The sequence below is a fragment of the Excalfactoria chinensis genome, chromosome 5, assembly GCF_039878825.1.
Source record: "Excalfactoria chinensis isolate bCotChi1 chromosome 5, bCotChi1.hap2, whole genome shotgun sequence".
NCBI classification, from domain to species: Eukaryota; Metazoa; Chordata; class Aves; order Galliformes; family Phasianidae; genus Excalfactoria; species Excalfactoria chinensis.
Window position 1 is genome coordinate 22,306,832 of NC_092829.1, and position 27,759 is coordinate 22,334,590.

At 37.3% G+C, this 27,759-nt stretch overlaps 1 long non-coding RNA gene across 1 annotated transcript; it reads right to left on the reverse strand.

Moving 5' to 3' along the window:
* Window positions 1-444: 444 nt before the first annotated feature.
* LOC140253170 (uncharacterized) lies at window positions 445-26,178 on the reverse strand. Its single transcript, XR_011903790.1, has 4 exons — window positions 26,094-26,178; window positions 25,458-25,621; window positions 10,995-11,178; window positions 445-640 (listed from the first exon to the last, which is right to left on the reverse strand). It is a non-coding gene; the product is annotated as an uncharacterized lncRNA (long non-coding RNA).
* Between the last annotated feature and the right edge of the window lie 1,581 nt (window positions 26,179-27,759).

Sequence of the window (27,759 nt, forward strand, 5' to 3'; positions counted from 1 at the left end):
TCCAACCCACCTGCCTGGCAGGGCCACCAAACTTCCACATTTACTAGATCAGGTTGCCCAGGGCCCCATCCAACCTGGCCTTGACCACCTCCAGGGAGGGGGCATCCACAACCTCCCTGGGCAGCCTGATACAGGACCTCACCACTCTCCTAGTAAAGAACTTACCCCTAACGTCCAACCTTTCCTTGTTCTGAGCCTCTTGATCCAGTTGTTTTGAAGTTTTGTGCAAAATAGTTTCTATAGTCTCTGCAATGTTTTTCTTCCACCCATCTAATATATTATTATATTAGATATATAATAAATATATTATTTTCCATGAAAAAGCACAAGAATAGGAAAAAATATATGACACTACATTCTTCTTTCTTCCAGCCCTGTTAGAAGCTTGCCATTTTGTTATGAAGATTTAAGGATTTTACATCTGTTGAACCCATTTATTCTCATACCCATGTGCTGCGGAGCAGAAACGTAGGATACTGCCACTGCTACTTGTTAATGTTGTTTTATTTCATTTCTCTTCTGTAGAGTCAACAAGTCCTTAGGTGCATTGCTTTTGCTGTCTTACTCAGCCGTCAAGCTGAAGTCTCCATTCCTCCCCAAGATAGGCTGTTCTCATGAGCATTTTCTGAAAGTACCAGGCCTGTAAATACAGAATAATGTGGCAACATTACTCGGATAGCAAACACTATGTAGGCAGAACACAACCATAATGCAGAAGCAATAGAGATTATTATAAAATAAATAAATAAATAAATAAATGCATAGAAAGAACTCGAGATTTCTACTTACAAATCTTTGATTTATTAAGCAATTTAGGTGTGAACACTCACAGACTATTAAAAATACGTAAGGTATTTAAAAATACATAAAATATTGGTCATACTTGGGCATATTAAATTTTAGAAAGTGGTTCCATTAAAAGTTATTAGGCAACAAAGATCAAGTATTTGTTTTAAATCAAAGGATACAGTATTATTCATCTAAGTTGCAATTTCAACTTTAGATTTTAAGAGAGAAAAGTCTGGAGCTGCTCTTTTCTTTCTTGTGTAACCAGTTATTTAAATCTATTGAAATAGACACCTCACTATGCCAAGTAGTGTTACCAAGCAATCAAAATCTGGAAGCACACAAGTGTCATTAAGGACAAAACATATAGATCACATATTCTGAAAAGTACGTTACCCTTTTGTGTCAAAAATATTACCCAGCAACTTTGTTCCAACTGGATGTCTACCAAAAAACAAGACAAGTTAAAAATCAGTGGAGTTAAACCCCTTGGAGAGATGTAGTGCTGTGAGTATAATTGAAATGTTAATAATTGCGCTCATGCTGATAATTACCAAGAATAGTTTGGTATAGTAGTTACAGAGCTCACCCTTCACCCCTGGGTCTTGGATTTGATTTCTACCTGGAACTGTATGAAAAGAGTTCAATTATCTCCATCTCCCTTTTAGTGGATGGATTTTCCACCCCATTCACACTTCAGGAATAAACAAGAATAAAAATGGAGAGGGACAGAAAGAACATTTTATGGCCCCTAATTAGCTAATTAGTGTGAAGTTGTTGGGTTTTTTTTAATTAAATTTGTGAGGAAATGTAATACAGTTTAGACCATTTGGAAAAAGAGACAAAATGACTGAAAAAATGCAGGCTGAGAACAAAGATCTACTGAAGACCTTTCAGTACATTTTATTTTCATGTTTTGAGTACAACTTACAAAAATTACAGTGGTCTTGTAATGTAAAGATAATACATATTGTTGCTGTGCAACAGCTTCATAGCTACGTACCAACCTTATCAATATGACATAAACACTTTCATTCAGTACTTATTACTATTCAAGCTAATGCTTAATAGGAAAAAGAATAAAATTATAACATGCAAAGAATTAAAAACAGAAGGTTGAACAAACACATCATACCAATATTCTGAAGCTGGACTTTAAGTAGCCCAGTCACAACCATCCACACATGCAGAAACAAAGCAATAACTATGAGAATATGTAAGTATCCATATGGTTCTCTATCTCCAAGGTTTCAAAGACTATATATAGTTCTGCCCACTTTGGAGTTCATCTCTTGGAATTGAAAACATTGTGATGGGAAGAGCAGCCCAGTACCTGATGCCCTAACACAGAGCTATAAGACAGAGCACAGTCTGGAATTCAGGGAACTGAAGGTTGTGTCATCATATCAAGTGAAATCAAAGAGGGCTTTTCAGAGCTACACAAAGATTAAGCAATAAAGATCAATATTTCACACTTACTGCTCATGAAATGCTGTAATTGGTCTCCATAAAATCACTTACCATTTACTATGATAAATGCTCGTTTAGTCTGTGAATTGTACAAGTGTAAAAAATGCAACATGGTGGACACCAGCCACATTCCTTAACTATGTTAAGAGCAAACCAGGTAGGACATTACTTCATTCTTACCTGGAAGCAATACCATCATTACCTGTATTCTTCTTTCTGGACTGTTCTAGGTACTTAGATGGAATAGAAAACGAAATAACATCCAGACGTTATGAAGGGTTTGTTTGTTTGTTTGCTTTCTGGTTTTGTTTTTCTTGTTTATGTTTTTAATTGTAGACTCCACCAATTAAATGCCACAACACAGGAAACTAACTACAGTCTACACCTGGAAAAGAACAGGAATTTTTCTGTTCCTTGGATTACAGTAGCATTCAAAGGAAATTTGAAATTAAGTAGGGTCGGGACAACCATGTGAGAGGATTCAGAACATTTTAGAATTGAAGTACATGCATCTGCATTGCACTGATATTTGGAATATTCACTGCAATAGGCTAAAGTACATCCAGGTGTAAGGAAAGGGATCACTGCCTTTTTGTACCCAGAAAGTTCTCCAGCTGCTGACAAAAGGGCACAGCATCCATTTCTCCAGTTCTGTCCTGTTTTCCCTGGCTTTTATTTGCAAATACTTTATTTATATATATAACTATATTTAGTATATTTATATACTCAAATAGTAAATAGTGAGACATTATACACATTTTTACCCCTTTCTTTCCGCAATGTGGCAAAGTATAAGGGGAACAGGAGGGAACTAGTGCCATTTCAGTCCAATCACAAGGCCCAGAATTTGTGAAATCAACCCTTGTTTCCTGTATGAAGAACCTTAAGTGACTGAATTTTCATACATTGTAGGGCCAGCTTAAATCTACTTTCTGTAATAAAGCATTTCACGAGTCTTTATTTCTCTCTATGCTAAGATGGCATCTCCCTAAATTACAGAATTAGCCACAAGAGTATATTTGTGAAACAGTACTGAAGTTTGCTCTCACGGCACCAGCAGGATGATTTGTGAGCCATATTTCTATTTGGTAAACATGCAAACTGTTCTGCATTTGTCAGTTTTAATTGCTACAATTACAGAGCATGAAAATACCAAGTGCCTTACTAAAGGTGGGGAAAAAGAGTTGAATTCTCCTGGCTTTGCTTTTCAAAGCAACAGGACAATTCATTCATCTGGTAATGTTTAAGATGCTTTCCCTCTTCCTAGAAGAGAAAACTGTCAACACAGGAAAGCACTGGAAAGGCCTTGCCATGCATGTTGTTCCCACTGTCTGTGAGGTGTTATGCTCAAGTGCACAACACTTCAGCACCATGCAGTGCTGTGGTTCTTCCTCCGGCTATATATCACCTGTGGTGTTGCCACTCATTAAAATAAATAAGTAAAAATCCACAACCATCAGCCACAGTCCTACAAAGTTACCTATCAATTAAAATGTATTTTGAAATTTTTGAAGTGGTAAAAGTCATAAATCTACAGGGAATGCAATTATCACTGGTAGTAACAGGGCAGGGAATAACTGCTCCAGCTCAACATAATCAAAGGCCTTGATAGTAAATGTACAGGTTCTGCACTGCACCCACAGAGTTTCAAAACAGTGAATACAAGGTTTTTCCTCTCTGGGTTTTAAAACAGGAAAAAATACTAAAACCCAAGTGAAAATGGGAAAATAGAGAATCCATTAAAGATATTCTCACAGTAGGGCACAATAGGCCTTCTATTTAGCAGCTCACAGCTAAAGCATTTACAAACTGTATGGTTATCAAGAAAATGATAGGTGAAGGAACTTAAAATAATAATTTCAAATACTCATTTCTTTGACCTTGCTCTATTTAATTTCACAAGAGGAGTTAACCTACAAAATGTTTTGACATCAAAGGGTTCTGTCCTTGAAACACCTCTCACAGTTGCTGTATGGAGGTATCTCTTATGTCCATTATTTCTTTCAAAATACAAATAATTCCACTTCTTCATGTATAGCTTCACTTCTCTGTGTCCCCAATTCCTCTGATTTCTACAGGGCAGTGATTGGTTCTATTGGTCATTCCACACACACTCCAAAACTTTTTTCCCCCATATTAGTAGTCTTCTTTTTAAAATTACAATTTCAGTACATGTGAGGATCTAAAGGAAATATACAATATTTCAAGTGCAGACACACTTATGAGTCTTGAGAATACTGCTGCCTGTAGTTTATGTACTGACTCACAATGCATTCCACCACAACCAGCCTGGCCTTCAGTCTATAATTTCACAACAATTTTTTTTGTCATTAAACTCTACCCATTTCCACTGTTACTGACTTCTAAAAAGATAATCTCCAAATTGAATCCATCCTGTTTATTTGTCTTTGTGTGCCACACACGACTTTACATTTGCTGGTATTTATTATGATGTCAGATGTCTCCCATGTCGTCCAGCCTATTTTGACCATTTCCAGGCTCTGACAGTTATTTCTGTTTTGGAAAGCAGAAAACAATACAAAATGGAAGTGGATGGGGAAATAGTTTGTCTGATCAGAGCAAAGCAGCTCTATAATCTTTCATACATGATTACCCCTTGACGATATCACACTTCTAAGGAAACGTTTCCACACATACATACATCTAGCAGTATGATTTATGAAAGTTACCTGCTCTGTTGTCTCTCCTTTTTCCTTTCAAGTGCAGACTTTACACAGTATTTTCCACAGTCAGACTCCAGCCAATGCCCTACTTGCCACCTAGCCTGCTGACATCCCCACTGCATTGGTACCATCCTGACTTGAAACAGAAGCAGCCTTCATGTCCGTGATAAGTTTAATTTTCCTTCTTCCAGCTGTGGGCTTGATGAAATGAAACAAACTTCCTCTTCAAAGAAGTGTAAATTTCTTTCACCTTAATTGTGTGTAGATTATGGCTCACATTAAAATTGACAGCACTATTTTATGACATTCACGGCACTGCATGGGAAAAGGAAAGGAAATTTCCCATAACCTGCCCTTTCTGGTTCTTTACAGACTCCACACCACAGCAGTCCATTGGACATTTTGGATTCTCTGGCTGACTTCTTTTGCAAAAATTGCTGATAGTAATTTTTAGGCACCTGTTATTTTTCACTGTTTCTTTGCAAATAAGAATGCATTTTTTAAACTGAAACACGTTAGCTTGGTTAAAGAGCTATTTTCCCCATTTTTCCACAAATACCATTCTGTTGAAAACAGAGTCCCAGGGCACTGGTTCTCTGCTTGCCTTTGTAAATTGACTATGCTTTTTGTTGTTGGTGCTGTTGTATTCCCTCCCTCTTCCCTGTCTTCTTAATATTTCTATGGCTAGAAGACAAAACTGAGCTGGTTATTGAGACAGTATCATTTATTTGTGTTCTTTAAGCAGGCTGCAGCAGAGCCAGAAGATAATGGGCACCTCATTTATTCAGGCTTTGAATGATCATATTTAATTCCCAGTGACAGCTGTCTTCATTGCATTAGCATTGCAAATCAGCTCTGTTTTGTAATGGCCTTCTATTGAACATGATTCAATTATGTGTGGTCCGTACCAAGCCAGGATATGGTCTTAGTATCTATAGCAATATTTCTGCAAGCTGCTGCTCTTTACACTGCTCACATTTAAGCTGTCTGTTTACCACAATGCTTTCCTTGAACTACACTGAACTCTCTTCATTTTGCAGCTAAATAAAGAAGAATGAATATAATTTGTAAAAGCAGTTATCTGGTCAGACATATTACATAGCCCATCTTCTTTACACATGCCTAGAATCAGGAAACACTTGTTAAAATAATTGTTACTATACTTAAAACATTTATATTACAAAAGTCATTAAAGTGGATTTAAATGATTATACAGTGTTAAATGGTATTAAGCACTAAAGCTCAATGCTGGTTCAGAAGAAGATTATAATAACATACCAAACAACTACATTTCTTTTAAGGTTGTAGTTTCCCAGGAAAAGGGCAGAAAGGCTTAACATCTATAAAACAAGTTAGAAAACACAACGTTTTGAACATACAGTTTCAAATAATTTGATTCCTAATTAATTTACTGTGGAATATCTAAATCCTGTTGCAACAGACATTCCAGTCTTTCTGCACCTGGAGCTGACATATAGGTTACATTTCAGATGAAGCTGCTGAGGGCCTGGATCACATCACTGCAACTTAATAGGTTTGTCTACTTGTTGCAATACTACTACCTTTCTAAAATCTGATTCTACGTGTAAAGTAACTCCTCCTATTCTGTCAGGCAGCCCCAGAAAGAAAGTTTCCACTGTACAGATCCAACAACACATGCCTCAGTTTGTGCAAGGCAAAGCACAAACTGTACCCTTTTCTCCAGGATTTCTATTCCTGTGGTCTCTAAAAGAAATTAATCTCTTGCAGAAATCTCATTATAAACAATGCAGCCTCAGGGCTTTATTAGCACCCTTCATCTTGTTAATAATAGCAGAAATGACAGAAATATGTTGTTTATTCCACACACTAAGGTGATGGTCCATCATTCCAGAGTTCGTTATTGAACAAGGTAAGGTTTCTTAGCCATCCACTACTTTGAATTGCTTGAGGACCCTCTCTGGATAATAGTGGTGGAGCAATCATAGTGCCCTTCTATGGGATCTGGAGTCTGCCAGCCATCTCCAGCTGTCCCAGGCCAGCAGGCAACTTAGTGGCCTCCATGCAAACACATCACTCCCTAAATGCTGTTGTGCAGGACTGATGTCCACTTTCCACCTTCAATCAATACAACTTCAGATAAACAGGAACTCTTCTGCTGCAAAAGTGACACCTCATGATATACATGAAGAAAAATTGTACACATCACAAATTAGAATATCTCCATTTTTTATCAAATTCTTTCACCTCAGAAGCACTGCACTGTAGCTGAAATGGAAGAAAAAGTACAGTAACTACCCTGTGGTAGGGCTGGTTGGACTCCTGGTGGAGTCTCATGTTTTGGCAGCCAGCCACGTGGCCCATACAGTCAGGTTCAAATTCTGAGACACTGATCTCCATACAAAATATTTTTTGTCTAAGGAAACAAGGTTTGTGTGACCAAAATATCTCCCTCTCATCCAATTTTCTCCTCCTGCAGTCATAGTTAACCCAAATCCGTAACTTATTAGAAGTTCTAGAACTCCACAATGCAATAAACATCACCCATTGTATATGCATTGCTATTATGTAAGATAGGTCATGTTCACTGTCATAGGGAAAAAAGATAAAATAAAAAAGGAAATTTCTATATTGCTTTATGTAATAGATACTAATGAAAACTTTCTCCACCCATCATATAATTTGGTGCAATTAATGTAATTTTTTTCTGATAATTGTAAAAACCTCAGGACCAGAGGTCACGAAATACGAATTCCACATCCCATTTCAATATTTATCATCCTGTGCTATCCATAGATACCATTAACATACAAATAACATAGCTGAGAAACAATAAAGGTTTCATCAAATAAAAAAACCTGTCAGAGAAGTAAGGAAGTGGAAAGTAAATCCCTTAAAACCTTCTCACCTTCAGCTGGATGCATTCATCCATCACAGTCCATTGCTTCTAAGTATTCTAGCAAATATTCCAAAACCACGCTTGTCAACTGACTTGCTGCAGTACTTTGAAGCTGTTTATATTGCTGTCTCTGCCTCAGATGACATTCTAAGTACAAAGGCAAGTCATGCAAATAGGGAAAATAAGGCTAGGAGTATTGCTCAGCATGATCTCACGTGACTGCTAGTGCTGTCCCAGTCCTAGATAAGAAAAGTATTAAGGAAGGATTTGGAGGATGAATGAAATACTTTGGGGCTGTTTACAGGGATATTCCCTTTTCCCAGCTGAAAGGGAGGTACAAGAATAACATGGAGAAAATAAAAAAGTGTCTGCTTGGAACCTCAACAAGAAGATGAAGAAGCTGGGCTTGAGGGCTGACTGGATGTTGGTACTAACGCATAGTCTGGAAGATAAGGAGAAAGGTTTTCCAAAGCCTTGAGAATGAATCAGTTGGTGAGGCAAAGTGGATTTTTGCAAAGCAAAGAAACTAAAGGTGAGAGAAACATAGGAAGAAAGATTCTTGCAGCCATATAAAATAAAATATTATTATAAATTATAAAATAAAAAAATCAGCGTGGACATAGAGTCAAAAATTAGCAACTTTCTCTAAGTTTACAGACATGTTGGGACATACAAGAGAGTTGGCCCAAGTTTAAGCAGAGTAACTGAAGACTTGAATAGAGAGACAGGTTTGTGAAAAATTGGCCTAGAAAACATTTATCAAATTCATCTTTCCATGGACACGTATTCAGGGATACTGCTAAGGAGGACAGATGCAGACCATGCAGAATCACTATAAAAATTGCAGGAATTGTCACTTGGGCCATTTCTCCAAGGGAATCCTTCCTAGAGAAATGCATCTTTAAAATTAAGTTTTTAATAGAAAAGAGTCAATAAAAAAGAGATGGTTCACATGAGTTCTAAAAATAAGAAGTCAGCCCATGATTTCCTGTGCAACAGGAAAGCTGGTTGTTGGTTTTTTTTTAATTAGTTCTCAAGTTCCTCTTTTTAAAAATAATTAAATAATGGAGAAAGTTTAATATGGAAAATGTTGACTTGTAAACCTGAATTAGATTCCAAAAATCTATAAATAAATGCATTATATTAAATTATCACACATATAATTAATCTCTCCAAAATTGATATTAGCTATAACTGCAAAATGAATTTGACCTTGATTGATCTTCAGCCAAAGTATTAATTCCCTGGATAACATCTGGGGAAAACCAGGTAAAAGATTATAAAATTCAGTCTTGGAAGATGGAAAGGACAACAGATCTTTCTGGTTTTCAATTTTGCCTTGTACTATTATTTATGGGATGCGGTTTCATTGTCTCTTACACTCCTTTCTTCCATATAAATTATTTGTATTTGATATATGGTAATTCACAATCACCATATTCAAAAGACCTTTAAGAGCACTATAAATAGAACTAAGAGGAACCACTCTGAGAGCCAATTTGCCATTTTCTCTGTGGACAAAGTCAGGTGAACTAGCTTCCATTACTAAAGAAGCTCTGCAGCATTTTCAAACATTTTCTCAGACAGTTTCGAAGTAACAGCTGTCAACTAGAGCAAGAAGGCTGGAGAAGTTAAGAAGATGTGAATTTGCTTATGAAGAGCAAAATCAATCAAGTAACCAAATAATCAGATTCCAGTACAATTAAATAAGGGAAGTATAGAATTATTAATACATCTTAAAATCTTCTGTCCATACACTTATCCTTTTGCTTTGCCTCACTTAAAAAAAATTACTTATGAGCACATAAAAGAAAAGAGTTAAAAATCAGGGATGTCTTCATCACAAATATTTGTCCATATGAGAATGGAGTATCCTGGAACAATTACTACGTATCTAGGCAGCAGCACTACAAGTGAATGTGAATTAACATCACTACAGATTATTCCAGTAGTTCCTATTCATCACAAAAAACAGCAGCTTCAGGAAAACATAACACTACCACATACAACCAGACAGCAAATATATCTGAAAACATGTTTTCAAATCAAGAAAGTTGTCACAAATACCGGTATACAAGGAAACTCACAAGATGATATTCAAAACTTTTTTCCTTTTTTAATCTGAATTTCTTAGAAATTTCTGAGAAACTGCAGCAGGAAAGCTCTTATTTGTGAGATAGAAAAGGTTACAAGCAGACAATCCATTCAAACAGTGACCTTGTCAGCCAGTGCTGGAGGATAAAAAAAAATCAAGCAGCACCACACCTCGTCACATTCTCCAGCACTCTTATTGCTCTACTTTCTCAAAGAAAAGCCATGCAAATAATAGAGGACAATTCACATTAAATTGCAGTCCACATGCACAAATGTTGAGGAAAATATAACTAGTACTAATATGAAGAATATTTTGCAACTTATTTCCACAGTTGTTATTCTAGCAAATGAAAGGAAATACACCAGCTCTCCACTATCTTCTCTCCGTGCATTACTTATCACCAGCACAACTCCATGCAAGTAGTACAATAGCTCTTAATCTTGCATTTATACTAAATTACTGAACTGGGTTTTACAAATAAATACGAACTGCAAATGTGTTGTTTAGTTCATTAATTTTGGATGTGTGCTTTTCTGGAAAAAAAAAAACAAAACAAAACCATCAACTCTCCTTATGTGATAACATTAATTCTGGTAGTAGAACCAGAACTTACTCTGGTTAAGATTAAGTGAACAAGTATTTTCTCGGACTGCAATCTGCATACACTTACAATCACTGTTAACAACATAATCAGCATCATATATCTGGGGGATGACGGGAACCATTATTCACACCTTACTCATATCAGACTCACCTTACCTGGTACAACCTAAAAAGCATCCTCATTCCTGGATTTCAATACAAATTTCATAGAAAATAGTAAAAACATGAATTTCTTTTATACAGTTTTGTGTACATATAAAAACATATATACACACAATTCCTAGATAGTATTATCTACATTACATACAAAATTATTTACAGATATGGCTAGGCTTTCCTATCTGCATTTTAAAAGTATGAAGATACAGAGCCATAGAAGTTATATTAACAATTATGGAGTAACAACAGAAGTTCAGATTTGCTCTTTTCACCCAATATTTTATCCCCACAAGCCAGTAGAAATCAAAGCTACACTTACATTTTGTTGTCCAGGTCATAATCTATGAAGTTTCCATTTTGAGTAGTCCTATTTGGGCATAAATGCAGATCCCATTTCTGTCGTAGTTTCACTGAATTATCTTTATTTCACTGGTTTCACAAATTCCAGGAGTTCAAGAAGTGAGTTCAGAACAGTTCTGCAGGTAACTACTTGGTTCAACCAGCTGCAAACACATAACAAAGGTAATCAGAAAGCAACTGGCAGTGACAGCAATGCAGGAAGCATGCCCGAGCAGACGAGAACTTAAAAGCAGAAGATCTAGAGAGTAATCCTCTAGAGAGTAAGATCTAGTGAGTAATCCTCAGTGATACCTGCATCCAATTTGCATTTCAGGTTTTGGCACAAATTGCTCAAATCACCTAAAACTGGCCATAAAGCAGGACCTGACTCCTATCTAAGGACAAATGGAAAGGCTTCTTGGTGTCTGAGTCTTGTGGGCCAGGATGTAATTATTGTCCTCAAGACTGTGTTGTCTTAACCCACATGTTTATCATCTGAAAGGACTGTTTGGCTATTTGCCACTCTGCAACATGGCCAGTGTTAGATGCAGCTCTACACAGCTTTCCTGGAAGCCCCATGTCTGACCAGTGGAAGCACCAGAGGTCCCAGCTCTTCTAGGAGGCCACATGAGTAGCAGGGTGCCCATCAGACAGGATCTTACATATTTCTGAAAGCTAAAAAACGTATCTATATATTCCAGGCAATGCAGTGGTACCAGTCTATAAATTTTAAATAGCGGAACACTTGATTCTTGATAGCTTATCTCAATATTTCAGTGGCTGATGACAATGTTAGTTGCCAGTCTTTCCATTTTCTGTCATAACCCTCATCTCACAATCACTAGGGGTATGACTCTGCCTCAGATATTTAGGGTATGGCTTTTGTTTTTTGTGTTTTTTTCCACAGTATTCTCAACACATTCAGCTTTTCAGTCAGAAGTATCTAATTTTCTCTGCCCAGAAAGAGAGGAGGAAAAGCCCTCTAACACATAGCTGACTGCATAGCTATGTTTCTGTTCATATTGGGCCTTGACGGAGAAAGGGCTATTGTTGCATTAGCTCTGTAGACCCACAAAGACACCCACGTTCTCCAACCACACTGTTTTCTGTTCCCACAGAAACCACACGTTTAGTGGGGCAGCCCTTGAAATGAATGGAAGCCTCAGCATTCATACAGTAATACAGTAATGGATTACTGCTCTTCCAGTACTATTTTATGAATACAGAGATACTGAAAATATGGAACCATTCCTTCCTTCTCTGATTTTGATTTACTAATGCAAAACTGTACAAAGAATGAATTAACACCTTTCACAAGATCATAGACATATATGTCTCATCTCCAGTAACTCAAACTGTACTTACTGTTCTGAATCTCAGTGTTCTATTTTATTCCTCATTCTTATTGACATGAAAAACATCTGCATGCTATTAGATATCTGATAAATGCATAGAAAGAAATGATGAATTTCATTAGATTATTATTGTGAGTTTGGTGATTATTAAGCTACACCAAATTTAATCAAGCACACTCAGTGAAAGCCTGGTTAGCTTTTATGCTAAGCATAGGCCAGCAGAAAGCATAGCAGAATCAGAGCTTGCATGCTTAGTATTGAATAAACCATATTTTCTATACTGTTTTCCATAAAAACAGACATGCTAGATCAAACTAAAAGATTTTTCTCAGCCAGTAGCCAGAACCTGATGTTTAGGAAAAGAAGCATGTGCAAAAGGAAAAGTAGAGTGCTATTTGCCACTGATTCCTGTTTAAAATCACCCACCTTGTATTTGATAGCTCTTAATTATTCTTTTCTTATAAAAATGTTTTATTGCTTTTAAACATTTTGTAATTTTGGCATCCTATGAAAATGAATTTTAAAATACAATATGCTTAAGCAGAAAAGATCTTTCTTATGTTTGTTTTAAACCTGCTGCCAAAAAGTTTCCCTGGGTGCCCTGCAGCGAGTAATCATTCCCTATTCAGATTCTTCATGTCATTCACGATTTTCTATTCCTCTCTCACACCCACCTTTTGTTGCCTCTTTCCAAGCTGAAGAGCATGAGTACAATTCTCATACAGAAGCTGTACCATTCCCTTTCTAGGTCTGTATATCCTCTGTCCGCTCCCCAAATCAATCACTGTGTTGCTATCTCATCAATGTATGCAGTGACATAATCAAGATTTCAGTTTCTTTTTCCATTCTTTTTCAGATACTTCTGAGTATTGTTTGTCTTTTGATGGCTGCTAAGAGCTGGGCTGATGTTTTTAAGGCATTAATCAGAGTAGCTCCAAGATCTTTTTCACTAATTTTGAGTCCACCACTGTGAGCTTCATAATTATAACTGTTTTTCCCTCAGGAGCATTACTTTGCACTAATTTGGTATTTTCTTACCCAATCATTCAATGCAGTAAAATGCTTCTATAATCCTAAAGAGAAAGTTCGAGCTACCCTGAGAAATTTCATATCAGCCAAAAATTATCTCCTTACCTCCTCCTTTTTCTAGACCAGTCAAGAATCTAGACTTCATTTCCCTTCTAAACCTTTTGTAAAGTGATTGCCTCTCACTTCTCCCCCTTTTAAAATCCATTACTAAATCAGAAAGAAACTTATTTCTTACTCCATAATAGTCAATTTTTGTTGACCTTTGGTAAGTTGCCAATTAAATATCCAAGTACATAACATCAAGTTTTGCTAATTTTTCCCCATTACAATACATTAAAACACTGTCACGTATTAGTTCTGGCCTCTATTACAGCTTCAGCTAATCTGCTCACTGCAGAATTTAGATACACTAATGAATTTTGGTCTCTAATGAATTTCATGCTCTACAGGCTCTGAAAAAAAAACAACGAACGGGCATCACAAATGGCCCTTTCCACTCGTCAGGCATCAGTGCTGACAAAAGCCATAACTATCCCCCACAGTTAGCAGTTTAGAAGTCTACTTATGATTTTTTTCAGGTTCTTAGATGAACACAATCTATTTCTATTGGTTTGTTACTATACACATACCAACATTTTCAGAACAGCAAAATTTACTTTGATCTCTACACAGAAAGGTTCCGGTATAATAATAATAGCAATAAATAAATACATAAATATAAATAAATGAAAGAAACATACAAACACTTCTGTTTGTTCCATCAAGTTACTAAGAACACTCATGAACCATAACACATAAACAATAGAAATAATTCATGTAAATTAGAGGATTTTGTAGGGATTTATTATGATCTACCTAGAATCACAGAATCATAGAATTACTCAGGTTGGAAAAGACCTTGAAGATCATCAAGTCCAACCACAGCCTAACCAGTAGCCTATCTCTTAAAAAAAAACAACCACGAAACAACACCACAACAACAAACTTCTGCTAAATCATATCCCTGAGTACCACATCCAAACAGCTCTTAAACACATCCAGGGATGGCGATTCAACTACCTCCACCTACCTTTCCTACTATGTCTCTTTTACATTTCATCTGAAATAGAGTCAGGATTTCTCCTTTTCTCACTTAAATGATGTCACTATTTGTGTTGGTGTTTTTATCATGATGAGGCTCAACAACACTTTGGCTTGTTTCATTACGGTTTTCAATTGAAGCTTCCAGGGTTTTCTACATTCTATTTTGGACACAACTTTTGTTGCAATTGAAGTTGTCTCTGATACCTTTAGCAGACTCCTGTCTGAGTTTTACCCTCGTGCTTGCCTCTTTTAATTTCTTTTAGAAAGGTTTTTTGTGTGTAAGTACTTTCCTCTTCAAGATTATATTATGATGGGGAGATGTGCAGGGAATTGCTCTTTCCTGGCCTCATTGATACTGAATTTGAGAAGGCTGGGGCCAGCAGTACAGGGCAAATGATTGATTTGATTTTAGGAAAGAATTTCAATAAATAAAAGAACATTATTTTCAGTATCAATTTGTAACCATTAATTGGTGGATTAAAATAACTGCCTTCGGAATACGCTCACAGTCATGTGCAATGTGTGGCGTGTAATTAACATCAAACTCTTGTTTAAATCACTGCCATCAAGTGAGAAAGCTGGATAAAATTTCTGCTCTCCTGGATAATTTATGAAATATTAAATCATTACAATGATGTGGGCCTTTCTGTTGTTGTTTTAAAATTGATTTACTTCATTCACCTGACTAAGCCTGCCTTTCTCATGAATGTGTAGAACCTTTCACCTGGGATAAAGATTAGACATGGCACTTCATCATTCAATGTGCAACTGCAAAACCTACCTAAATTACAAGGAAAATAAAACCTGCTATTATTTCAGCAAAATCTATTTAGAGATAATTCAAATGAAAAAAAAGAGCAAAAGATTAGTTGAAATTTGTGCCACTAGAGATGAGAAAAACAAAAATGATAATTGTTAAGTAAGTAGCTTATAAACAATTCTTATAAAAACAAGAATTTCTGCATGTTGCTACTGACATGAGTGACCTCAAAGAAATTATTCCAATCTGATGGCAGGTTTTTTTTTTCATTCTTTGCCCATACTGTGAAAAAATCAGAACATTTTTTTGTCAGAAATAACTTCACATTCTTGTTTTTCAGCATAACAGAAGGCAAAATAACTGAAAATGAACTTGCATTAGAGAATCATAGAATCATTAAGGTTTGAAAAGACTTCTAAGATCATCTGGTCCAACTGCTGACCCTCTGTGCCCAATAACCATGTCCCTCAGTCCCTCATATCTACATGGTTCTGGAACACCTCCAGGGATGCTGACTCCATCATCTCCCCAGGCAGCCTGTTCCAATACATGTCCAAACTACTACAACAATTTTTACTAAACTTTTTTGTCCGCATGACTTTAATTGGACCATACTGGGCTGCCCACAATGATACTCGATGAAAAGTTTATTTTTGGTTGGAGCTAAATTTTTCTTTATTTTAAATGTTAAACAGAACTGGTCTTCTCTGAATTTTATCAGTGGCTGTGGCGGATTGCAAGTTATTTGAAACACTGACCCATGCATGAGATCAACAAATCTCAGCTTTTTTAAACAGAGCAGAACAAGGGCTACAGGTGGAAACCAATTCAGAATCGGTGTTTTGCATGTTTGCTTTTAACTGAAAGAGGATCAAAGGTTAATAAACATCTATTTTATATAAACACTGACTAGGATTTTTTGACATTTTATATTATGGAGAGTTGCTGTAACAACAGTCAATGTCAGCAAATGACTCAGCTCTGCACAACAGAAAGAGTCAGCTGTCTTCCAGTCACCCACACCATGACTAAATTGGTTCAGGCACATACAGATATTTCTTTATAATCTCTCCTCTACCTGCTTTGCTACACAAAGCCTTTCCACTTCCCAAAAAATTAAAAACAGAATCATGCCAAGGCATGCTTATTTTACTCAGAAATAAGGTTGCACAAGCTGACCCACAACAGTGAGAAATAGCTAGTGTAGTGGGGAGGACCTTCACTTTAGTAAAGATGCATTGAGTGTTCTAATAATAAGCCAAAAAACAGATCTGGGCCACAAAAGTAATTTTTGAACAGAAGTCAAGGATGAATAAAGGTGACTAAAGACTGCATTAGGGGCTCTTACTTTCCTAAGTGTGTATGAAATTACAGACAATTTTCAGGACAGCCTGAAATCTGAAGGATGAGAGTTGAATAATGGTAACACCAAAACCAGGAGGAACGTTCCATCTTGCAGCTACAGGTTGTAACCAAAACCACCCTTCTACACACTTAAAACAGGAAAAGCAATATTTTTCTTTCAAATACTCTTTAATTATAATAAAATCTTGCACACAAATATCTCATGGAACTACTCTAAAGAAATCCAATTTAGACAATGTAGCACACAGGCATCCTTTTTCTCACCCCTCTTCATTTATAGCCCTGCATCCAAACAGCTGTCTGCCTCTGCCTAAGCCAATCTCAGCTAGTTTACGCCCACAGATTAGACATGACACTTGAACGTATATGCCTTTTTCCCCAGTACCTCAGTGTATCAAAGCACGAGTTGTGGTCTAAAAATAAGAAGGATAGAAAACCTGTTGGCTTAGGGACCCCTCAGCCTGTTAGTGATTCAGACAAAACAGTAGGTCTATTACTGTGCTTACTTTCTTATTGTTTTCACTTATTTCAATCAACATGTTCACTGAAAAAAATTATTGTAAAAATGGGTGTCTTTTTTTCTCCAGCTGGTGCTTCTTGACTCCTCCTCCCATCTCTGCCACATTGGACTACCCACCCATTACAGCTGCTTGTCACACATAGCAACCATGGAAAAACAGGCCTGCAAAGGAAGAGGGTATTCAGAATTGCTTTAAAATTTTACCACTGAACTTTGCCTTTGGTTTCTTGTAACTCATGGAGCAATTTATAAAAAATATGCCTAACTCTGATGAATTATTATTATTAAACCATATTAATGACATTGAAATGCTTGAAAACACAGTCCTCAGAGTATTTGGCACAAATACCAACCCATGTTCCAATTGAAACAAGAACCAGATAAGTTCACCAGGTACCAGACAATCATTCTCACATCCTGACTTGCCAACTCCCCAGTGTTTTCAAGAACCACATTCTCAGTTATTCTCACATGTAAATAACTCACAGTGTAATGACAAGAATGTACAACTGAGAAGTCCTGAAGAGATGTTACCTGGCTTTAAAACATTAGAATGAGAGTTTTTGTTGCTGAATATGCAGCTATTCACAGAACATAATAGTTATATGCTGCATTTTAGGAAATTTATATATGTTCAAATTTTAATTACATTAAAATCTGCTGATAAGGAAAGGAAGTTATTTTAACCGAATGCTAAAGCAGTAAAAAGAATGAAATTCTTCAATGCCATAACAAAGTTTGTCTTTAAACAGCTAGGTGATACGTTTGACTGCCTTTGTAGAACACATTCCCTCCTCTTTTATGCATATTTCTTTACTGAAGTATTAGATTGCCACTGATTCCCTTCCCAATAGCATTTCCTGTGTCTAAAGAAGTTCTCTCTTTGCACATTTATTCAATCTGCTCAGACTGTAATCTTCTTGTCTTTAAGAATTAAGGCAATGCTGAGTAACACACAGTCTTTAATATCTATTATTATAGAGAAGAAATCAAAGTTTTACTCATTGTTTATATAATCAGAGTAAGTTTCTTTCTAGAGCTCTTGTTATGTTGTCAAAAGATAGTTTGATTTTATTTTTCTACATGCTGCTATAATGCTTTTCTACAGTTATGTTGGAATAGTTCTTCTAAAGAACTGCCTTCCTCACACAGCATTTACCCTTGTCATATAAATTTTTGCCACAGTTTGCTTTACGCTTGATTGTTCACACTAAATACATTGTCAGATGTTGTCTATTCGCAAGCCTGAGCTGCATTACTTTTGACTGCTCTATTATTTGCTATTACATGTTTCCCATGTCTCTTCAAATGAAGTCATGTGCCACAACAAGGAAGCCACAGCCCCTACCCTATGCTGCCTTCCCCCATACCCTGGCATGGCAAAGGATCAGTGTCACATAAGAATATTGCTGAATAAAGCTGGTCAGGATGTACCTCTCCCCTTAAAAAAAAAAAAAAAAAAAAAAAAAAAAAAGTCAATATTGTACTTGAAGGGCAAACAATTGTGAGATCTGGGTAAATTTGGGTAAAACACATCTTTCAGAAGCATCATCAAATTAGAGAATGTTTTCAGATGTCCTAACCAAGCAAATTTATTTGCTGGATATTTCTAAAATAATAAAATACAGATATATCCTTTTCTGTTTGAGTTTCTACTTCAACAAATCTCTTTTCCAAACTAGAATTCTTTAGGGAAACAGAACTAAATTTGGCTTGTGCTATCTGTTTCTTGCAGGCACTGATAGGTGCACCAAAAACTCATGCAGTGTCTGGAGTCACTACATGTATAAAGAGACAAAATTCAATGAGGTGAGTGCCTATCTAGAGACAGCTGACTAATGCATTTATGGAAGCGGTGTCACTCTACTGATTACAGTGCTGAAGTCAGCAAGGAGAACCATGCCTCATCTGAACAGTTTAACTCCATTGTTCATCGCTCCTAAGTTGCAAGGCTTCAATAAAGCTTTGGTGCTCCACCTGTGCTGGGGGCTGTGAAGGAGCCAAAGCCTTCCCTAGAGAAAGGCTTTCAGTGTTCCATGTGACAAAAGTGTAAAAGTGGTCTTATCTGGCCAAAACAATGAAGTCTCCCCAAAAAAACATCATCATGGCAAGCCAAAAGACAATTCACGACACATTTACAGCCTGAAGTCTATAAAATATTTGAAAGCATATCTCCATTCTCTGGGATGAAATGTAATCTTCTTGCTATAACTCAAAGTGCAGAATATGGACTGATTTTAATGAAGAAAAAAAGAGAAGAAAGAGTAGTAATTAATCTGTTTTTCTCGTGTTGAAGATCATTGCTGGTCCACATTCTTTCTTCATATTAGTACAGCTCAGTGTGGGCAAAGTAAACAAAATTTATCATCTGAAAGAAGTGGGTCTGATAGCTTTAAAGCCAAGCTGCTGGACAGGTAGACCATTGTTTATAACACCACTACTTATTCCTATTGCTTCCTACATAACATTTACAGTAACAGTGAAAATTTACCAGCATAATTGGCAGATATCTATCCATCTCTCATGATGCTTTTTGTTTCAAATGGAATAAATCCATGTACAGATATACACATCCAAAGAATATTCCAAAGAATAAACAAAATATGTTTACCATGGATACATGCTCCTCAAGTCTTCAAATACAGCGCTTTATCATGAGTAATACTTTTTTTTTTTTTTTTAAGCAATAGTATTTTTAAGACAATTTCTACTGAGCAAGACTGCGGGCAGGGAAGGATTTTATAGCCTTCCCTGCTTTTAATCCAAGTTGAAATGCAGCAATAAATAACATGCATTTTTAAAAAGAACCTTTCAAACTATGCCTCTGTCCCTGTGCCTCTCAGTTAATTCATTAATTAAAACATTTCCATTAAAAATACTAAGGGTCTGAAAGCGGAGTAAGGCACAAAGAAAAATGAGATTGTGCTGCACTTTTATTATAATCTCTGTAAAGCTAAAGGAAAAATTTGAATATGTTGAGGCTGAGAATCTTTCCTACCTTAATGGAAAATTTACTTTTTTTTTTTTTCCTTAAATTCAAGTGTAAACCAGAAAATGGGCAGTATTTTTCCAACGTTATGCTTTCTTTATGTTAATTCTGATGGTGAGCATCCACTGCTTTTCAAATCAGATGGATAGTTAACATGATTGTTTCTTTTATGTATGTATATATATATACATATACACATTTTAAGAAATTGCATGCTATCAGCTTCTACTTTTGATTTCTGTCCCTTTTTTTCAGCTGATAAATGCAAGAAGTGGCTGTCTGCTTGGTGACCTTCCCAATATATGAATGAATACTTTCAGCCAAGGCATGCCCTTTCCCAACATTTCTTTTAGTTTGCATTTAACAAAATAACAGCAAATGTCAGGTATTAGAAGGGTTGAAACAACCTTTTCTATTTTGTTGTCTTTAGAACCCCATCTTTTATTCATGACTCTCTCTTGGTGCTGCAAGGGAGGCTGTGTTGCTATAGCAATGCCCTGCATATCCTTGTGGATAGCTTACAGTTTCACTTTTTTTAAACAACAAAGGGCCATTGATACTACGTGTTGCCAAAGGTTACAAAAGTTGAATTCTAAAATGGAAATATTTCTTCTATAAGACTGCACAGTATATCTGCCATGTAAATTCAAAGATTCAAGTAAGCACATAGCCCTTTCGTGAATATAGATGAACCTGGGATAACACCATTTGGCTTCAATATATAATTCAGAAGACAAGTATTTAAAATACAGTCCCATTATCTCCTGTTCTCAGGATACGAATGTTCAAATATATACAACATACTCTTACACCTTTCTGACCTAGAAATAAAACCTCTCTATATTTTAACTGTTCTGGCTAATAAAGCCCAATCTCATATTCCAATTATGATTTAATGCTAAATACACTTCCAGTGCCAGGGAACAGTCACCTTACAGGAGCTTCCCTGCCCACAGTGGATATTAAATATAGTTGAGAGTCCCTCAAGACTTCACAAGTATGATTTTTGTTTCTACCCTAATTGATTTCTGTCAGATTTGCGTCCCAGAGATAGATGTTTACATAGTATGAATTCAATAACGGTTCAACAAGTTAAATCAAATAAAGAATTAGAAAAAATTAGAGTTATGGTAGTAAAAAGGGAATTGCATACTGATGATTCAGCAGGCAGCACCCAATGACTCAAAACAGATCAAAGGGAGTAACAAAGGAAAAGCATCTTCTGTCACTTATTCGGATTAGTGAATCAGAGAGGAAATACAAAGTTTTCTACCCTCAGAGTGCTATACAGAACAAATACATCCCTCAGCATACTGGAAGCTTTCACTGTATGTCTCCTGCTGTGCTTACTGGAGTAGCAAAGCAACTTCAAGAGGTGTGCCAATGAAATGATTCCATTTCAAGTTCCCCTCTCTCTTCTGCAGAAACCCAGCACACAAAGGCCACTGCTCAACCTCCACCAGCATTCCCTGCACCTTGCGCTCAACCCAGCCCACTGCTCCCTCATGTCTGTCCTGCTGCAACAATTTGAGGTGACCAGTTCACAAAGGCAGCTCTCCTCCCACTCAAGTGCAGAAGTAGGCTGTGAGCCCTTGTGTTAATTTCCAAATCTCACCAGGTTTACAAACCCACAATCAGTTGCTAAAAGAATAGCAGAAGCAGAGTGCAACAGAAGGAACGTGGAAATATTCATCTGCCCTGGACCTTTTGGATGCTTGAGGATAAAACTTCTTCATCATAAAGCAATAATTATAAGGAATAAGGAGTGATCACTTAAAGCTCTATTCATCAGGTTATCGGGTTTGTTAGATCCATGGGAGCTTGTGACAGGCTTTAGGCTTAAAGGTAGGGGCCTCAAATTGCACCAGAGGAGGTTCAGGTGGGATATTAGGAAAAATTTCTTCTCCAAGAGAGTGGTAGGGAACTGGAATGGGCTGCGCAGGAAGGTGGTGCAGTCACCATCACTGGAGGTGTTCAAGAACTGCATGAATTGCGGCACTAAGGAACATAGCTACTGGGAATGGTGGAGATGGATCAGCAGTCAGACTACATGACCTTTGAGGTCTTTTCCAGCCCAAATGATTGTATGACTTTGTAGACCTGGCACCAACTGAATTTAATGCTGTTCATGAACTGTAAGCTTACTGGTACTTAATGAAACAAGACTTGCTTTTCATTAGACTTTATCTCAAAAATGTATTGCCTATACAAAAATAGATGTCTGTAACAGCCACTTAGCAACCAGAATATATTTTGTGTCACATATTTAGTGTTTGAAAAGCTGTAAAATCAGTAACAAATTTATTTGTCGCTATTCTATTTCAACTGAAATTACTACTGCTGATTTACTTTTGTTTTCCACCTGACCTGGCATCACAAATACTTTCCCAAGTAAGCTACCCTCCTCCCACAGCTGAATCACCTGCAGTACTGATTGCTGTCTGTTGCATGTTCCTGGTCCCCAGACCTCTCTAGTCCTCTATCCCTGTTTCCTTCACACTGCTGGCTGTCTTCTGATTCATTCTTCTGATACATTCTTCTGTTTTCTGATGTGCTCTGCAAGTATTTTCTTTACTGTATGTATGCTCCCACAAGAATAAACCCCTCTCTTAAAGTGTTCTCACAGATGGAGTCTTGGTTTATGGCCACATGTAAAAATTTCTTCTGGATAAGAAAAGTTTTACACCCAAGATCAGTGCAGAGCAACAGATGCCACTGTTTGCAATTACAAAGGCTCTATTTCGATCACATTAATCTCTAGTTGGCTGCTATGTAGTTTCACAATGCAATCTGAAATGAAACTATTTGCAGTGAACCTCCCTCAGAAACTCAGCAACAAAGATCTGTGTTCATTTTCAGATAAATACTGCTTGGAAATGGAGTTAACAGTAGGCAGCAATGATTTGTGATAAAATCATTATAAGGCTGAATTGTAATCATCTACAGAATTAAGCTTCATAAACCCTTGGGAGATTTGGATGTAAGTCACACTTCAGATAAATTCAAACATGCAAAGATACTTAAGGATACTGTTTGTAGGATGGGGTTTTTCTTCCATACTCAAGAGCCTTACACTGACCTGGAATAACACCAGCTAATAGATGTTAGATTCTGATTAGGCAAATTTGGCTGTCGAGGCCAAGATCAGAGACCTGAAGCTGCTCTGTGGAACTATATTGAAGCTTAGAGGTTTTTCATAGCTTTCAAGTATTTGTTCTTAGGAGCCTTAATAGTTGTCATAGCTGACCATAAGAACCTGAAAATTTCCATAACTGTCAAAGTTTTAAGGGCTCTTGAATTTGGGATTTTACTCCTAGGCAAAGTCTGTGTTTAAACCATACTTCATTTTTAATGCTTTCTTGCCCTCACAGCAGGAGGTCTATTTCTGTATCCATTCAGAGCAAAATAAAAGATGGGAAACCATGTGCATGACCCAATTTTTAATTATATTCAAATTAATTTTATCGTATTGAAATGCAGGGTTTCTTTAGAAAATGGCAGCTGAGCCCATCACAGGTTTTGAAGAAAAACCCTGCAGCTTTCATATACTAAAAAGGGACCTTCCTGCAACTCCGTGCTCAGTGCAGTGTACTAAATGGTTTTGTGCTTTTTAAAAGAAGATGACTTCTCCATTGATAATGGCAGATTTCAAAATTCTGAAGAATTAATATCAGGATTTGGGGCACTTCTGACACAGGGACAGCAACTAGTAGATGGGCAGAGTATAGTACAGACGCTGTCTTAGATCCTAGCACTAATAGTCTTTCCATTTATCTTAACTGTTAATTAGCATGATTCATTGTTTCTTTTCCTCTAATATCCATTGCAAATTAACTCCTTCAGTGTTGCTTGAGCTTGTAGAAATGAGCATAAGACTTACACAATCTTGGTCAACCAGTAACACTATGTTAATTAGAAACTGCTCTGACTTTCAAACGTTTAATAAAATGTTATGCAAAGCATTATTATCTTGTTTGTTCAGAATAACCCTCACGTGTCTCCCTCATCTTTCTCACTTCTAAGTGCAATCAACAAGCAGCATGCCCTTCACAAGCTTAAATTCACAGCAGCTTTCTGCATAGTGACAAACACAGCATCTTCTCTTCTGTATTTTCTTTAGATAGACAAATAGACAGACACGTAATTTAGACCGAGCAAATATTTCATTTAGTGTCAACTTAAGCACATATTTTCTTACCTATCACTCAATACATCTACTTTTAAATTTGTACATGCTCTAAATTAAAACATTTCAAAATGTTCCAGAAGCCTGAAGAGGAGACAATGATTGTGCTCTGACGCTGCCTCAACACCGGCCAGCACAGTCACTCTCACTCTCAGATTTCAGCCTCTCCCTCTATCATTCAGAGCACAACATAAAACTCATCTCACAAAACAAGGCCCTGAAGAAGAGTCCTCAAAGAGCCCATCAGATGGTCTGGCCATTTCAACTTCATGCAGACTCTGTCCTTCATATAAAAAGTTAAAAGTTCAGTATCTGAAAACAGAGACTGAAACCCAGGTTTCCCTCAACTGTAATTTAACTGATGATCTCTCATTTATGTTCGATTGGTACATAAAATACTTTGTAACATACATAAAAATTAATGTCAGGCAGGACACACCTTCCCCCCTAAGAAGCACATTTTTGTCCTGCTTGTTGAAGTCTTCTACTGGGATGTGGATGACCTGGGTTACAACCTCTTTCAAATCCAAACAACAGGAAGAACTGAATGTAGGTTTATACATTCTTGTTGGGAGTCCAGGTTACTGACTGCAAATAGATGAGGGGGTTTTCTCATTGATGCTTCAGTGAGTGCTACCTATCACCTTGAAATTAAAACAAACTAAGCCAAAACCAATTCATAAAATTGCACTGGAATTTGCAAGGTGTTTTCATTCTCTTGAAACTTCCCCTGAGGGGGGTGAGGGGGAAGGGAACAGGATAAAAGCAACACTAAACTATATTAAGTATGCTACTGGGCATACAAATTACCAAACAAAAGTGGGGATGCGCACAGTAAAGAACATTTAAAAGGTACTAACATCTACTAGTTACAAAGAGAGTACTGCTTTATCCTACTTTGTAACAGGGTGTTTTACCTTAAAACTCATTTATGGATAAAAAGAATTTCTGTTCTTTAGCCTCCTGTTCTTATCTTCAGTTATAGCATGTTTGAAGACTGTTATTAATGAAAAAAAAAATAATTCTGATTTCAATTAGGTTCCAGTTTCCCCTTTATTCTTTGTATAGTACTCAGCTACTGATAAAACTGCAGAATAAAACACATGTGGAAAACAGTATAGACCCATTTGTTCTGACTGAGTTTATGGGCACTTACCTGAAGTGTCAAACACATAAACTGCCCATCTTGATGTCCAGTCGTGGGTGAATGAGAGATCTCATAGCATCCAGAACAGAAACCACATGGCAAGAATCTAAGAACGAACGTTCTTTCTGAAGGACAGCTTTTCCACAAGTCAGGACTCTACACAGTAGTGGAAACTGTGTGGAAAGAAGCAGGGCAAAATGACCAGAACATTTTTTGATCAAGGCAATTTTATGAAATTTAATACCAGAGGGTAACCACAGAAGTGTCCTGGAAAAGCATAACAGAAGAATTAAAACAACATTGCTGAGCAAGCGTAAAGCTGGGAACGTTTGCAGAGTCACAAAAATGTTAAATAACATAATCCTGTTAAAAAAAAATAATAATAATAAATAAAAAAATCAATGCAAGGCACTTATTGCAGGAAGCCTCCTGAAACCAAGTTTTCTGAAGACTTCAAAAAAAAAAGCAATTCTTTCTGTAAGGTGATGATGTGTGGAGCTGTGTCCACTACAGTGGGGCCCGGGAGGTGGTGGTTTGCTGCCCCCCAGAGACTGCACGGACTGCTCCTGCGGCCATTGCCTCATTGGCACCGCCGGCAGCAAAATCGTGCGTCTGTGCTCTGCCCCGCACCCAAGCTGCTCTCACCAAGTCAGGTTTGAGCCATGATAGGTTTCACCAGCTGTGTTAGGGAAACTAACAATTTTGTCTACAGCCACAGCTGAGGCCTGATTCTTAATGCGATTGACAGGTGTGGTGCCTTGTGTTTTTTGTTACTGTGCTTCTGAAGTTTACAAAATGCTCACAGTCACCAGAATTAGTTTGTATGTGTGCTATTTGCTCACACAGAATTGCATATCCCCACCTATTGCTTCTTTGTGTTTGCATTTAAGAAATTAATGTGAGAGAGATGATTGCATCTTCCTTCATCTGACCTGCTCAGTGGCCACCAAAAAGAGGTCTCAACCTGAGCATTTGCAGACAACTTCTTTCTGCTTCTTCTGTGCTCTTTGTAAAATTATCTACTTGTATTGTCAGCTTTAACTGTATGTTTTACAATTCTAAAAACACAGCCTGCCTTTAAAATTAGTGACAGTGTGGAGTTGAATTGCCCGTACTTTAGGCAACAACTAACAGCTGTTAGTTCAGCTGTTTCTTATTGATTCAGCATCATCACCATTACCCCCCCACCCCACCCCATGTCCACATATATTTTGTTTTTTCTAAGAGGTCTCCGATGCTAAATCACTGTGTCTTAATTTTCACATAAAACACAAAAATAAAGAGCACAGGTAGAAAGGATTTGCAGTGTGGTATTAGTCCTTGACAAGGAAAGAAAACGACTCATTTCTCTTCTGTCCTTCATCTTCAATCAAAATGCAAATTTGTTATTTACAGCACTGTGAGAGCTTATCACGTTGTCCTCTGCATTTTGAAGACATGAGAAGCGATCTAGAAAAGGCAGAGGTAGATTTGTGGGAGACTGATTACAAAGCAAGTTACACCTTTTGGGTAAATACAGCTCAGACCCAGCAGATTTCCCCAAAGCAGGCAGTTGAACGAGGAGCAGGAAATAATAGTTAAAGGAGCGCATACATTATTACCCCTTGCCGCAGGACCATTTACCGCATATTCAACTTTTTATGTGATGTATTCATGAGTCTGAATGCAAAGATCCATAGATAAGTAGCAGAGACATATCCCCATCAGAAAACTGAATGGGAAAATTTGAGACCTGATTCTACAACGTGTATTTGGGGCTCAGAATGTTTCTCACAGTGCTGTTGTTAATCTGCATGGAAAAACATAATCTCTTGCCCAAAGGACCTCAGGGAGAGCACACAGAGATACCAGGACAGGGATAGTCTTGCATACTATCGCTATTCAAAGCCAACCGAGGGCTTTCAAGCCACTGACCCACATGAGACCATCTTAGCTTCAGCCAAGTAAAGAGCTCATACAGAGCCACGTCCTCCTGCCCTTGTGAGAGCAAAAGATCTCACTGCCTGGCGTCTGGCTTAACAGGATAGTACTGATGATCACAAACCAGAGCTGTTCATTCCAGCAAGTGTAAGTTAGAAGCAAAGCAAAGCAAAACAAAACAAACAAAGACAAACGTTTTGCAATCAGGAGCAAACTGCGGTGCATATCGTCTTCCAAGAGGCAGGCTGGCACACAGGTGAGGGCAGGCCAGCCGGCGGGAGGGTCGCTCCCATGGCAGTAGGTGTCCCCTTTTCAGCTCAGTAATCAAATAGGTTTGACTGGTCGATGTCCGCCTTTGTCCGACGCTGACCTACATGTTCCGCCGAGGGAC